The 11925-nt window shown below is 47.2% G+C and overlaps 5 non-coding genes across 5 annotated transcripts; 1 reads left to right on the top strand and 4 right to left on the bottom strand.

Moving 5' to 3' along the window:
* Positions 1 to 4960: 4960 nt before the first annotated feature.
* On the bottom strand, positions 4961 to 5032 carry TRNAA-UGC (transfer RNA alanine (anticodon UGC)). The gene has a single exon. It is a non-coding gene; the product is annotated as a tRNA-Ala (tRNA).
* A 2276-nt stretch (positions 5033 to 7308) lies between these two features.
* Positions 7309 to 7380, bottom strand: TRNAD-GUC (transfer RNA aspartic acid (anticodon GUC)). Its single transcript has one exon. It is a non-coding gene; the product is annotated as a tRNA-Asp (tRNA).
* Positions 7381 to 7889: 509 nt separating this feature from the next.
* Positions 7890 to 7962, bottom strand: TRNAF-GAA (transfer RNA phenylalanine (anticodon GAA)). The gene has a single exon. It is a non-coding gene; the product is annotated as a tRNA-Phe (tRNA).
* A 1714-nt stretch (positions 7963 to 9676) lies between these two features.
* Positions 9677 to 9748, bottom strand: TRNAD-GUC (transfer RNA aspartic acid (anticodon GUC)). Its single transcript has one exon. It is a non-coding gene; the product is annotated as a tRNA-Asp (tRNA).
* A 245-nt stretch (positions 9749 to 9993) lies between these two features.
* Positions 9994 to 10065, top strand: TRNAA-UGC (transfer RNA alanine (anticodon UGC)). Its single transcript has one exon. It is a non-coding gene; the product is annotated as a tRNA-Ala (tRNA).
* The last annotated feature ends 1860 nt before the right edge of the window (positions 10066 to 11925 follow it).

The raw sequence follows: 11925 nt of genomic DNA, 5'->3' as shown, positions 1-11925 counted from the left end.
TAAAAATGTTCTGTCAGGGGTGCCTGGGTGGCTCAGTGGGTTGGGCTCTGCCTTCAGCTCAGGTCAGGATCTTAGGGTCCTGGGATAGAGCCCTGTGTTGGACTCTGGGCTCAGCGGGGAGCCTGCTTCCCACCCCACCTCCCACCTCTCTGCCCACTTGTGATCTCTGTCAAACAAATAAAATATTTTTTAAAAAGTGTTCTGGCATTAAAAAAGGATTCATTCCTGTTTTAAATTATGAACCTTGTAGTATTTCAACTTTCCTAAAATGTGCGTCAAAATAAAATTGTGTCTTCTTTTTTGACCCATGTATGTAGGTATTTTTGAAAAAGGTCTGAGGAAGTTTCAAAATAGACTTTAATCTGTGCGAATTTTAACATTTTTTCAAAGAGAATGAATTGTTACTGGAAAATTAAAATGAATAATAAAGACCAAAAAGAATTTTTTTTTTCAGGTTAGCAGGAGACCCCAGTAACTTCCAATCCAGGCTTTTATGAAGATTATTTCTAGAACGTTTTAAAGGAACAAAACATGGGGGATTCTTATAGGGGTATTTCTTCCCAAATTTTGGGCAGAAGTTTCAGAGAACCAAAATGCCCAGGTTCTTTCTAAGGTGACCAGGCTTAGCTTCATACCACACCCTGCTCGCTTTTGGCTGTGGCTTTTGCTGACAGCCTCGTGATTCATGTTGTTTAAAGGCTGAGTCACGAGCTTTGTGACATAGCTTTTTCCAGAGTACAAAAGGTACAGAGGAAAAACAGGCCTGATTTCAGAGGCAGGGGAGGGAGAGGAGGAAGAAAAGAGGCTCAGAGGGTGGGAAGTGGGTCCCAAGTCAGTTATCTCCAAGGAGAAAACAACATTCTTAGGAACTGACAACACTGGTGCTGTCTCTAGCAGGAAAAAAAAAATGCTCTGAAACACGTCTGCATTCCTTAAGTCCAACAGTGGGTTGTGTGAGAGCAAATAGAAGTAAACATTTGTGCAAGGGCACTGGGGTGACAGGGAGGGGAAGAGAAAATGAGACAGATGGCCGGTGTTTCCCTAGATTCTCAAGCAGGTGATTCTCAAGCAGGAGTGACTTGACCCCTCAGTGGACATTTGACCATGTCTGGAGACCATTTTTGGTTGTCCCAACGGTAGTGTTAGCAGGGAGGAGGAAGTGCCACCGGCATTTGGTAATAGAGGCCCCAGAGATGCTGCTGCAGGTCCCCTAGGACACAATCACCCAGCCCCAAATGTCGGTAACGCCAAGGAGGTTGAGCAACCCTGCCCTACAGGGGAATTTTGTTGTCCTCATTACAACTGCTTTTCTGTTTGCCGAGAAGGCCTCCCAAAACCTACATGTCCCACTTGGACCCAGGAATTGGATGTCAACTCACGTCCCTGAAACCTAAAATCCCCTGACCTAGAATGTAATGTGCTAGAATGTGCGAGATCCAGGGTGAGTCACTGGATCCATTTTCAGTTCCTTCCACCCACAGATCCGGCCTTTGCAAGTGCCCCAGAAGAGATTGCTTCAGAGGGCCACCAATGCAAAAGCGACAGAGGCCTAGTAACACAGCGGGATTGGCGGGCAGGGGTGAGCACGTGATGGGCTGAGCTCACAAAGGGCCTGGGCGTTGGGCTGCTGTAGGGCGGGGGGAGTTTTGCCGGTGAACCTGTCCCTGTTTATCTGCCTGCCTTTCTTCCTTCCCAGCGGCATTCTGTTCCCCTGAAGGTCACGACCATATCTGGAACTTAACTCAGCGTCATGAGAAAGTCCTAGGGCACCAGAATCAGCAAACATTCCCCACCCCCAAGAGAAAGAGTGAAACCAAGAGCTGGCTGGGTAACGTTTGCCTTGCTTTGTCATTGGTTATATAACCATAAAAGGTAGTCAAGGTTTGTGCAGTTTAGGGGGGAAGAAAAGCCCGAAGGACTCTTTCTTTTCCCTGTTTACGTAAATGCATTTGCATTGTGCGCTCCGTGTTAAAAATAACCAGTTTCATCCCCCACCAGGCAGGAAATCAGCCTGTAGCTTCAGTCCTCAAATTTGCCTGCTTTAGGAAGATTGAGAAGTTAGTCTACAGGAGACTTGTTTTGTCCTTAATTCGTTGTTTTTTTAAGCTGTGGCAAAACAGACACATGACAAAATTTACCATCTTAGCCATTTTTAAGCAGACAGTTCATCGTGTTAGGTATACTGTGGGGACGGAAATAATTTTCCCTTTACCCTCTGAGTTCTTAGCTGAGACCCTGTAATGAAAGATTAACAAGAGAGAGAGAAAAAAAACCCACCCAGAAGTTTTTTAACATGTATATTTCATGTATACATAGGAGATACCCAGGGGAAATGAATAATTCAGAGGTGGCTTTAGAATTTAGGCATAAATACTATCTTATAGGGAAGGAGAAGGGGAATTTAGGCCTCTCAATGGGGAGCCAATGGTTTTTAGGAAAAATGAATAGAAGAGATAGGAGGTAGGATAGTTTGTGACAGTTTAGTGTCTTACTGATGTGGGAAACAAAGGCAGAAGAAAAATTATTAAATTTCCTTACTACCTGCAGTCCATTGACAAGTCCTTGAAACAGGCAGAGTGACTCTCCTCTAGGGACTCAGCTGCCTTGACGCTGATACTTTGCTAAGGGTAAGGGCAAAAGACAGTCCGAGCCCAAACCACCTTCTCCCCTGCTCCAAACCTCAGCCCAGGATCCTGTAAGTCTAGTTTAACATATAAAAATTCCTTTAGAAATTTCCTTTATCTCTAAACCCCCAAGATACATGTTGGCAGTCACCCCCCAAGCATATGGGCCACCGATATACATCTGAAGGGTCTCATGAGTAAGGTTTCATGACCTTTTCTCCAGGTCCTGGTAACCTTCTTACAGACTTAATTCCTAACCCCCTCCCAACTGGAAAGTATACAATGGGCCACTCTTCGTGACCCCATGGCAGCTCTTTCTACCCACGGGTTCTGTCCCTGTGCTTTAATAAAATCACCTTTTTCTGCCAAAGACAGCTCAAGAATTCTTTCTTGACCATCAACTTCGAACCCTAACGTCTTTCCTACAACATTACTTCTAGTCCCCTGTCCTATGACAGGAGTCAGTCTTCCTTGGTTGGTGAGGCGTTGGGGAGTGGGGGTCTACAACCAATGAGCCTGCTAGAAGGATCTGCATTGAGGATACAAGGAGGGTTCACGAACAGCCCCTCTCCCATCCGCTATTTTTCAAGTGACTTTAGCTAAAAAAAAAAAAAGAGTTCCCTGGGGGGGTGTCTGGGTGGCTCAGTTAGGTAAGGGTCTGTCTTTGGCTCAGGTCATGATCCTAGGGTCCTGGCACCGAGCCCCACATCGGGCTCCCTGCTCAGTGGGGAGTCTGCTTCTCCCTCTCCAACTGCTGCTCCCCCTGCTTGTGCTCTCTCTCACACACTGTCTCTCAAATGAATAAAATCTTTAAAAATAAGTAAATAAAAATAAAATAATAATAATAATAAAGCTCCCTGGGGCGCCTGGCTCAGTCTTTGGGCGTCCAACTCCTGATCTTGGCTCAGGCTGTGATCTTGGCGTTGAGGGATTGAGCCCCGCAACGGACTCTACAATCATCCTGGAGTCAGCTTGAGATCCTCTCTCTCTCTCTCTCTCTCTCTCTCTCCCTCTCTCCCTCCCTCTCTCCCTCTCAAATAAATAAAATATATATTTTTTAAAAGTTCCCCATGTCCCCTTCCCCCAGCACCTGGCATCCACTAATCTACATTTTGTCTCTCTGAATTTGACTACTCCAGCAATGTTATATAATGAACTTTGTTTTTTTAAGTGTAAAATAAAATGTAATAGTTGAAAATGACTTATTTCTCAAAGATTCACTACGTTTCTAGGCAGCTACATTCCCCAACAAGCCTCATGGTATTTTTTTTTCCTTGTCAGTGTGTTATTAGATGTATTTAATTATACGGTACCAAGTAAAAACAGAAGCCTATAATTGGTTTCGTGTTAGGCCTGATTAACTTTAGAAATTACCTCAACATTTTGTTCCCTTAAAACCTTGTTGATATTTGGAGAGAAATAACCTTCACAGAAGCTCCTTAGCTATCATCCACCCGCCATCCACCCAGCTGGTAAGTCATCTTACAAATTTCGGTTTCATCTTAAAAGTGAATGCTTTATTAAGAGTCACGTCCCGCCAGATCTAAGACGAGAAGCTTTTATGCTTTATTTATTTACTTATTGTTTTTATGCTTTAAACTATGAGGTCAAGTCACATGAGAGACAGGATTTGATGGGTGAGAAATTCATTATTACTACAAAGAACTGAACCCGCAGAATGCAACAGGATCCCTTCTTTCGGTAAAAACATCTTTGATCTTTAATGATCAAAAAAATACAGATCGTGTATAAATAAAAACATGAACAGTATGTGCATCAAAGCCATTCATTCATTCATTCATTCACTCATTCAATTTATGACCTGTTGCTGATGGACGAAGTAGGAAGCAAAATCCTGCCTGCCCAGAATGCTGGCTTCCTTTCTGGTCACTCCCAGACCGGCTGGTTATTAATAGCACAAACAAAGGGCAAGGGCCAACACAGTCAGATCTTCCATATTTGTCCTCTGATGGCGAGAATCAGTCACCAGTGCTGGGAGCCTTGAACTGCAGTCACAGTGCCAGGAAAAGGACCCTGACCGGGATCCCCAGTTGATCTTTCTCACTGGGGCTCTCTGGTTTTAGTCATCAGAGGATCTTTGCCTTTTTGTTTTTCCGCTAACAGCTCCCCTTAACCTCTTCCAACAAAAGTACATCGGGAGTGTTACAGGTTTTAGAAAGGGAGGGTCATGCCTATCTTGAAAATCCCACCTCCCAAGTAGTGACTGGAGTTGTAATAATCACATATATGACGCTTTAATGATGAAGAACAGGGGCAGAAAATAAGAATCAGGAAAACAAAAGACGAAACAGAAAAAAAAAAAAAAGAAAACATAGTGGAGATGCCGGGGATCGAACCCGGGGCCTCATACATGCAAAGCATGCGCTCTACCACTGAGCTACATCCCCCTCCCCTCCTGCCTTGCTTTCTGAAATTCTCTGCTATACTCTATTCTTAAGATTTTCTTCCCCCTTGTTTTTCTAAGTTAAAATTTTATACAATTAAATATGTGTTTGGGTTTAGCATAAGCAAACCAAAATAAATCTTCCCAAATAGATCCTTTCTATATAGCCTTGCAGCTGAAATTCTAGCTGATATCAGGACTAAGGAACAAAGGGAAATTGACCTGTTTTTGATTGTTGCTCATCACAGAAAAGAAGGGATGGGAAATGAGTTTCTTTCCAGTAAGTAAGGGTGTTGCCCTGATTGCACCTCCATCCAGAAGTGTCTGGTTCCCTGACCTTTAAAACCATTCCAGGGTGAAATAAATGATGGGGGCTAACGACAGCCCTTGTAGGAATGAGCACTGGTTGACATATGGGAGTGTTGACTCTCTAACTATATCGTACACTGAAACTAATATAACACTGCGTGTTAACTCTATTGGAATTAGAAAACTTAATTTAAAAAAGTATCCCAATCTTCAGTGAGTTTGAGGTTTGCAGACCTTCCCCCCTCCCAGAGAACTTTTCTAATATAAAAATAAGCAAATTAAAAAGAAACAGATGCAGCATCAAACTCAGGGCTTTGAGGGAGGAATTGCTTTGCATAGCCCACTGAAAAGAACCATTTTTAACTGTCACTTAGCACAGCTGTGCAGAGGGCTTATGAAGCACCCCAGGGGAGAGAATATGTTGCTGTTGTGTCCTCCACGTCCCCAGGGGGCCACTCGGGGTGAGGGAACGGCTGAAGGCCAGGAGAGGGCAGAAAACGGGGGCTTCACCTCTTTCCCTGGCGCTGGAGCTTTCTGGCCAAGAAACAGGTCACTTACTCCGATGGGGAAAACACACCCTGCCACCTCTGTGATTTCATATTCTCACCTCTCTGGGCCTCATCCATAAAAAGGGGATCTGATTAGTGCCTACTCCCCAGGGTTGGGGTGGCCATTGAACAGCTATGCCCGGAACGTTTAGAACAGCGCCTGCTACAAGGTCTGGCCCGCCTGTGGGTTCTCAGGATGACAAATGATACTGTTATTATGTGAACTCCAGTGGAGAGAGACCTTGGCCCAGCACAGGGGAATGTCACCATAGGTGATATTTTGGACGTGGTTTGGGAACGAGCTAAGGGATGGTGTTTGGTCCAGAAGGTGCCCCTGTTTTCTATCTTGCCACACTACTCTGCTCAAAACAAACCTGATTGTGTTTCCTCTCTGCATAAAACCCTAAAGTCGAATTCAGACTCTTTAGTCTGGGCAGTAAGGCTCTCTGATCCACTTCTCTGACCTCAGCCCTTCCTTCTCTCCCCCTTCTGTGCACACACCTGCCTCCTTGCTGTTCCACAAACATGCACCCTCCTTTGCACCTCAGGACCTTTGCACCTGCCCTTTCCTCTGCCAGCAGAGCAGAGCAGGGGTGCTCCCCAGATCTTCTGGTGAGTGGCTCCTTCTCATTGTCTAAGTCTTCAGCAGGACCTTCCTGGACACCTCACTAATGGGGCCTGCCCATTCCATACACTTCCTAGTATGCCCTCTTACTTGTTTTATTTTGTTTTGTTTTTACAGCATTTATCATTTTGGGAGAATGTTTTTATAGCATTTGTTTATTGCCTGTGTCATAAGCTGGGCCACTCTGGTTCCTGCCGCAGCCCCAGTGCCTAGAACAGGGCCTGACACCTAACACGTTTTCAGTAAATATTTGCAGAATGAATGTGGCGGGGGGGGGGGGGGGGGGGGGGGGGTGTGAGGGGGGGACCCCAGACAAACGAAAGAGTAGGAGCCTGGGAAGGCTGACAGCTACTCAGGAAGGAGTCGGCAACGGAGTTAAGACAAGAAGACGTTTCAGCGTAGCGGCCCCCGGCCTCCTGTGTCAAATCCATAAACTTTTTTTAAGGGCCAGCCTGGGTCCTGGGCAAGATACAAGAGGATGGAACTATCTGGGGCAGAAGGAGCATTCCTGGTCTTAAAAATCGGCAGTCTTTTTTGGGGACAGCACCGACCAAACCGAGCACTTCACAGACGCGCTGCGGGCATGCGGGAGATGGAAATACCGCCGCAGTGCGAGAACTTTGTCTTCTCATGACCGTGTGACACTGGGCTGCACCGTGACTGTAACCAGGTCCTCGCTGGCTTGTCAGTTGATTTTCCTCGAGTAAGGAGATTGCCGCACATGTGGAAGAATTTGATTCTTTTGGGAGAGAAACGGCGTGGGGGGAGGGGGGGGAGGAAAAAAAAGCACTCCGTAGCCTCCCCGTCGGGGAATCGAACCCCGGTCTCCCGCGTGACAGGCGGGGATACTCACCACTATACTAACGAGGACTGGCGCTGGTCAGAGCCCTTCAGGTGCCCTCTTTAAGGCACATACAAGTTCCGCCGAGCATCAACACCCACCAAAGGGTTTTATATTTTATTCTTTTTTTCTTCAAAACAGAAGAACGAAAGTCCCCTTCGATTCAACTCCGTCTTAGAGAAGCTGTTCCCTGCTACGTCCGTGATTCGGCCGCGAGAATTCAGGGAGCAGAAATTAATGAACAGGAAGCCAAAATTAACGGGCAGACCTCAGCAAACACGTAACACAGATTAATACGCGCTTAAGAAATAGGAGGGAAAAAATCAGGAAAAACACAGCCTTGTTGAAATTTCTCAGATTGCAAGGAAGTTTCCCTCCGCTCTGTTGTTCGGTGGATACCACTCGGAGCTTTTTGAAATAAACCGAAACCGGTTTAATGATTGGAAAGAATTAACTTCGTCTCTTCGTGTGTTTGTATTTTGTCAGCTTCCTTTCATGCATGGGGGGGGGGGGGGGGGGGTGGAAAAAAAGCCAGAGCTGCCGAAACCCGGGATCGAACCAGGGACCTTTAGATCTTCAGTCTAACGCTCTCCCAACTGAGCTATTTCGGCTGCTGGCTTTTCCGCTTTCCTCCGCTCCTCCTGGTCGTACTGCCGGCCCCGGGTCGTCCACCTGGGGATCGATGCCGGGAGTGCAGGACCAACTAGCAGGGACCCACTCCAGCCAGGTTCGCAGATACCTGCTCCTTCTCGTCCTTCAAGGTTACCGCCTCCGAGACGGCCTCCCCGATCTCGCCTCCCAGCAGGACCCCCAGCCCCTTACTGCTTGCTGTTAGCTTAGATATTGTTTTTCCTTGTCCATTCTCTGTCTCCCCAGCTAAAATGACAGATCCCTGAGGGTCAATTCTGTATCCTTCAAGGTGGAGAACAGTGCCTGGTACGTAGTATGTGCTTAATAAATATCCGTTGAATTAATGAACAAGTGAATGGATGAATGAGCAGTACCTGACTCAGAACCCCACTTTCTCAAGCCCCCTTCTTTGCGACGGGAGCAAGGTCAGCCCTTGGGTGCAACTCCCCAAGCAGCCTAAGGTGTGACAGGGATGCTGACCAGCCAAGGTGTGTGGAGGACGCTTTGTCCAGATTTTGACTTTCCTTGGGGCAGTGAGTGACTCAGATCCTAGCACCACCGCCATACCTGTGGCACTCGCTCAGCTTCAAGGCATGAGGAAATCAACAGGTTGGCGTCCAGGTTTGGCTTTTTCTGCTTTGGGAAATGGAAGGGGAGTGATGTCCGGAAGAGGATGTGGAGTGGGGAGGCTTGATGATGCGAAGTCTTTTAATAAGTGTTTGGTAAGCACCTAATGACCTTCTTGCCCAGTCACAAACACACTAACCAGATAATCGATATAATAACAGTGCTAAGAAGCGAAAGAAACCAAAGTTGTTTGTATGTAGGCCTTTCCTTTTGCGTCCTTTCCCTAAAGGCAAAATTTCATGCATGGGATTATTAAGTTAGATGGTGGAATACAGAGCTTTCCAGGTGCTTTCCGAATGGGCTGAAGCCATTTACACTCCCATCCGCCCTTTCCAATCCTTTCTTCCCCAAACAAGTATTGATCTTTTTAAAAACGTGATTATTTAAAAAATTGAGGTGAAATGCACAAAACATAAAGTTAACCATTTCCAAGAAAAAAATTTCGTGGCATTTAAGTACATTGACAATTCTGTGCAACCCCTATCTCTGTAGTTCTTTAAAAACCATTTAAGTATATCACTTTGGTAAAAATCGCATGAGGAAGAAAGGAAGGAAAGAAGAGAAAAAAAGAAGGAAGGGAGGGAGGTTGGGAGGAAGGAAGGAAAAGTATAGAGGGAGGGAGGGAGAAAAATAAAATTCAAGCAGTACAAATATGCGCAGAAGAGAAGGTGAGCGCCCTTCCCACCTGTGCCAGTCCTTCCTTCCAGAGATGACCGGTGTCCCGAGTAGACCGTGGTGGGTGCAACCTTGGGCAAGTTTCGAGCTGCTCTCTGCCTGCGCTTCCTCACCTGCCTAACCTGACCACGGAGCCCCTGCGGGCATCACAGGAGCGCACGCCTGTAAAACGTTTATCCACACCCCCGGTGCGTAGTAAGAGCCGTATAATTTCTGGTTATGATCATTACTCTGATACCCACCAGAATTAGAGGTAATAACACACTCGCAACTTACACATATTTTATACCTACGAGGGAACCTATCGAGTACGCGGTTTAGCACAGCACGCTCCTCTAACTCACGGGGAATGCCAGGAAAACCTCCGCTTCATTGTTAAAATAACTCAACCGCCTCCCCGTCGGGGAATCGAACCCCGGTCTCCCGCGTGACAGGCGGGGATACTCACCACTATACTAACGAGGACAAGCGCTGCCGGGGTCCTTCTGGGTCAATTCATATAGAAATAGCGCTGTCTGGCCGCCGCGCCTATTCGCTCCGGTCCGGGTTTTCACGGGTTTTTACGGCCCCCGGCCGGGGCGCTTCACCCGGCGTAAAGAGGCCTCTCGGAACCGATGAGACATTGAACGTCCGGGAAGGAAGAAACGCGCAAAAGGGATGAAAATGCGACTTCTGATAGTCTCGGTCCCAGAAGGCGCGCCTGACAGCCAGGGGATGTAGCTCAGTGGTAGAGCGCATGCTTTGCATGTATGAGGCCCCGGGTTCAATCCCCGGCATCTCCACTTTGTTTTTGTTTTTTGTTTTTTTTTTTTTTTGGCTTGAAAAATCTGTCGCACCACGGGAAGACAAAGCAGGGAGAGGGACCCAGATGCTACCAATTAGTGGGTCTGAGAAATAAGCTCCCATAGGTAGGGCAGCCCTAGGAAACGTCCCCGGCCTTGTCCCATATGTGGATGCTGGGATAACTCCCTCTCCCTCGGAGATTCCCCTTGAAGAGCCAGAGGTGGGCCCAGGAATCTGCATGTCTACATCCTAGTTATTCGAGCCATCAGGCAGATTTCTTTTTGTCCTTTAAATTTCAGTTAACATACAGTGCCATATTGGTTTCAGAAGTAGAATTCAGTGATTCATCACTTACATTTAACACCCAACGCTCCCCATAAGGGGTGCCCTCCTTAATGCCCACCCCCCATGTACCGCATCACCCACCCACCTCCCTCCATCAACCCTGTTTGTTCTCTATTGTTAAGAGTCTCTTGTGGTTTCTTTCCCTCTCTCCTTCTGCACCCGTCCCATATGTTCATCTGCTTCCCTTCTTAAATTCCACGAGTGAGATCATACGGTATTTGTCTTCTCTTATTTCACTTATCATAATGCACTCTAGCTCCACCCATGTTGTTGCAAATGGCAAGGTTTCATCCTTTTTGCTGGCTGAGTCACATTCCGTTGCCCGTGTCTGCGTCTTCTTTATCCATTCCTCAGTCGGCACACATCTGGGCTCTCTCTGTAGTTTGCAGATAATCTATGAACACTGGGGTGCATAATATCCCTTCGAATCTGTATTTTTGTATCCTTTGGGTAAATACCTAGTAGGCGATTGGGGATGGTGGGGTAGTTCCATTCTGAACTTTTTGAGGAAACTCCACACCGTTCTCCAGAGTGGCTGCACCAGTTTCATTCCCACCAGCAGCGCCAAGGGCTCCCTGTTCCCTACAACACCTGTTTCTTCTGCTAATTTTAGCTGCTCTGACAGGGGTGAGGTGGTATGTCATTGTGGTTGTTTTCCCGATGATGAGTGACGTCGAGCATCTTTTCATGTGTCTGTTAGCCATCTGGGTGTCTTTGGGAAAGTGTCTACTCCGATCCTCTGCCCATTTCTTAACAGGATTAAGACAGTGATTTTTTTTTTCTTTTAAATTTTATTTATTTTCACAGGCAGAGATCACAAGTAGGCAAAGAGACAGGCAGAGAGAGAGAGGGAAGCAGGCGCCCTGCCGAACAAAGAGCCCGATGTGGGGCTCGATCCCAGGACCGTGAGATCATGACCTGAGCTGAAGGCAGAGGTTTAACCCACTGAGCCACCCAGGTGCCCCTAGGCAGTGATTTCTAAGGAGGGTTTTGCAACTGACAGTGTATTCAGTGACTCCTCAGCATCCAGTGCTGGTAGTGTGCATGCACTGAGCACCTATTTGTGTCCAGGTACAGTGCTAAGTACCCTGGTGTTCTTGAATAAGACAAGCAAACCTTGACTTCCAGAGACTAGCACTCGGCGAGTAGTGGTAAGGTTTGCCAACAGTTAGACTGATGGCTGGAGACTGAAGGGGTCGGGCGTGGGTGCTGCCGTGCGCTAGCAGCCAGCGAGGTCTACCTGCAGAACCGGAAGAATGCCAGCTGCTGAGGCCTGAGGCTGGGAAGGGGAGGGGGTGCTCTGTGTCGAAGGGACAGAAAGCAAACCCTGTGCCTGGAGTTTGGTGAATGAGGGTATGAGGGCCTCAAAGATTCCAGAAGGCCTGATGTGGAAGGACGAGATCAGATGTGTTCCCAGGCTCCCTCTGGCGGCCAGGTGGAAAATACACCATAGGCCTCAGGTGGACGCTGGGAGACCAGCCAGGAAGTCCTCACCATGGTCAGGCAGAAGCTGC

This window comes from Lutra lutra, chromosome 12 (genome assembly GCF_902655055.1).
Source record: "Lutra lutra chromosome 12, mLutLut1.2, whole genome shotgun sequence".
NCBI classification, from domain to species: domain Eukaryota; kingdom Metazoa; phylum Chordata; class Mammalia; order Carnivora; family Mustelidae; genus Lutra; species Lutra lutra.
Note: the sequence above shows the minus strand (reverse complement) of the source record. Positions and strands in the feature narration are given on the sequence as shown.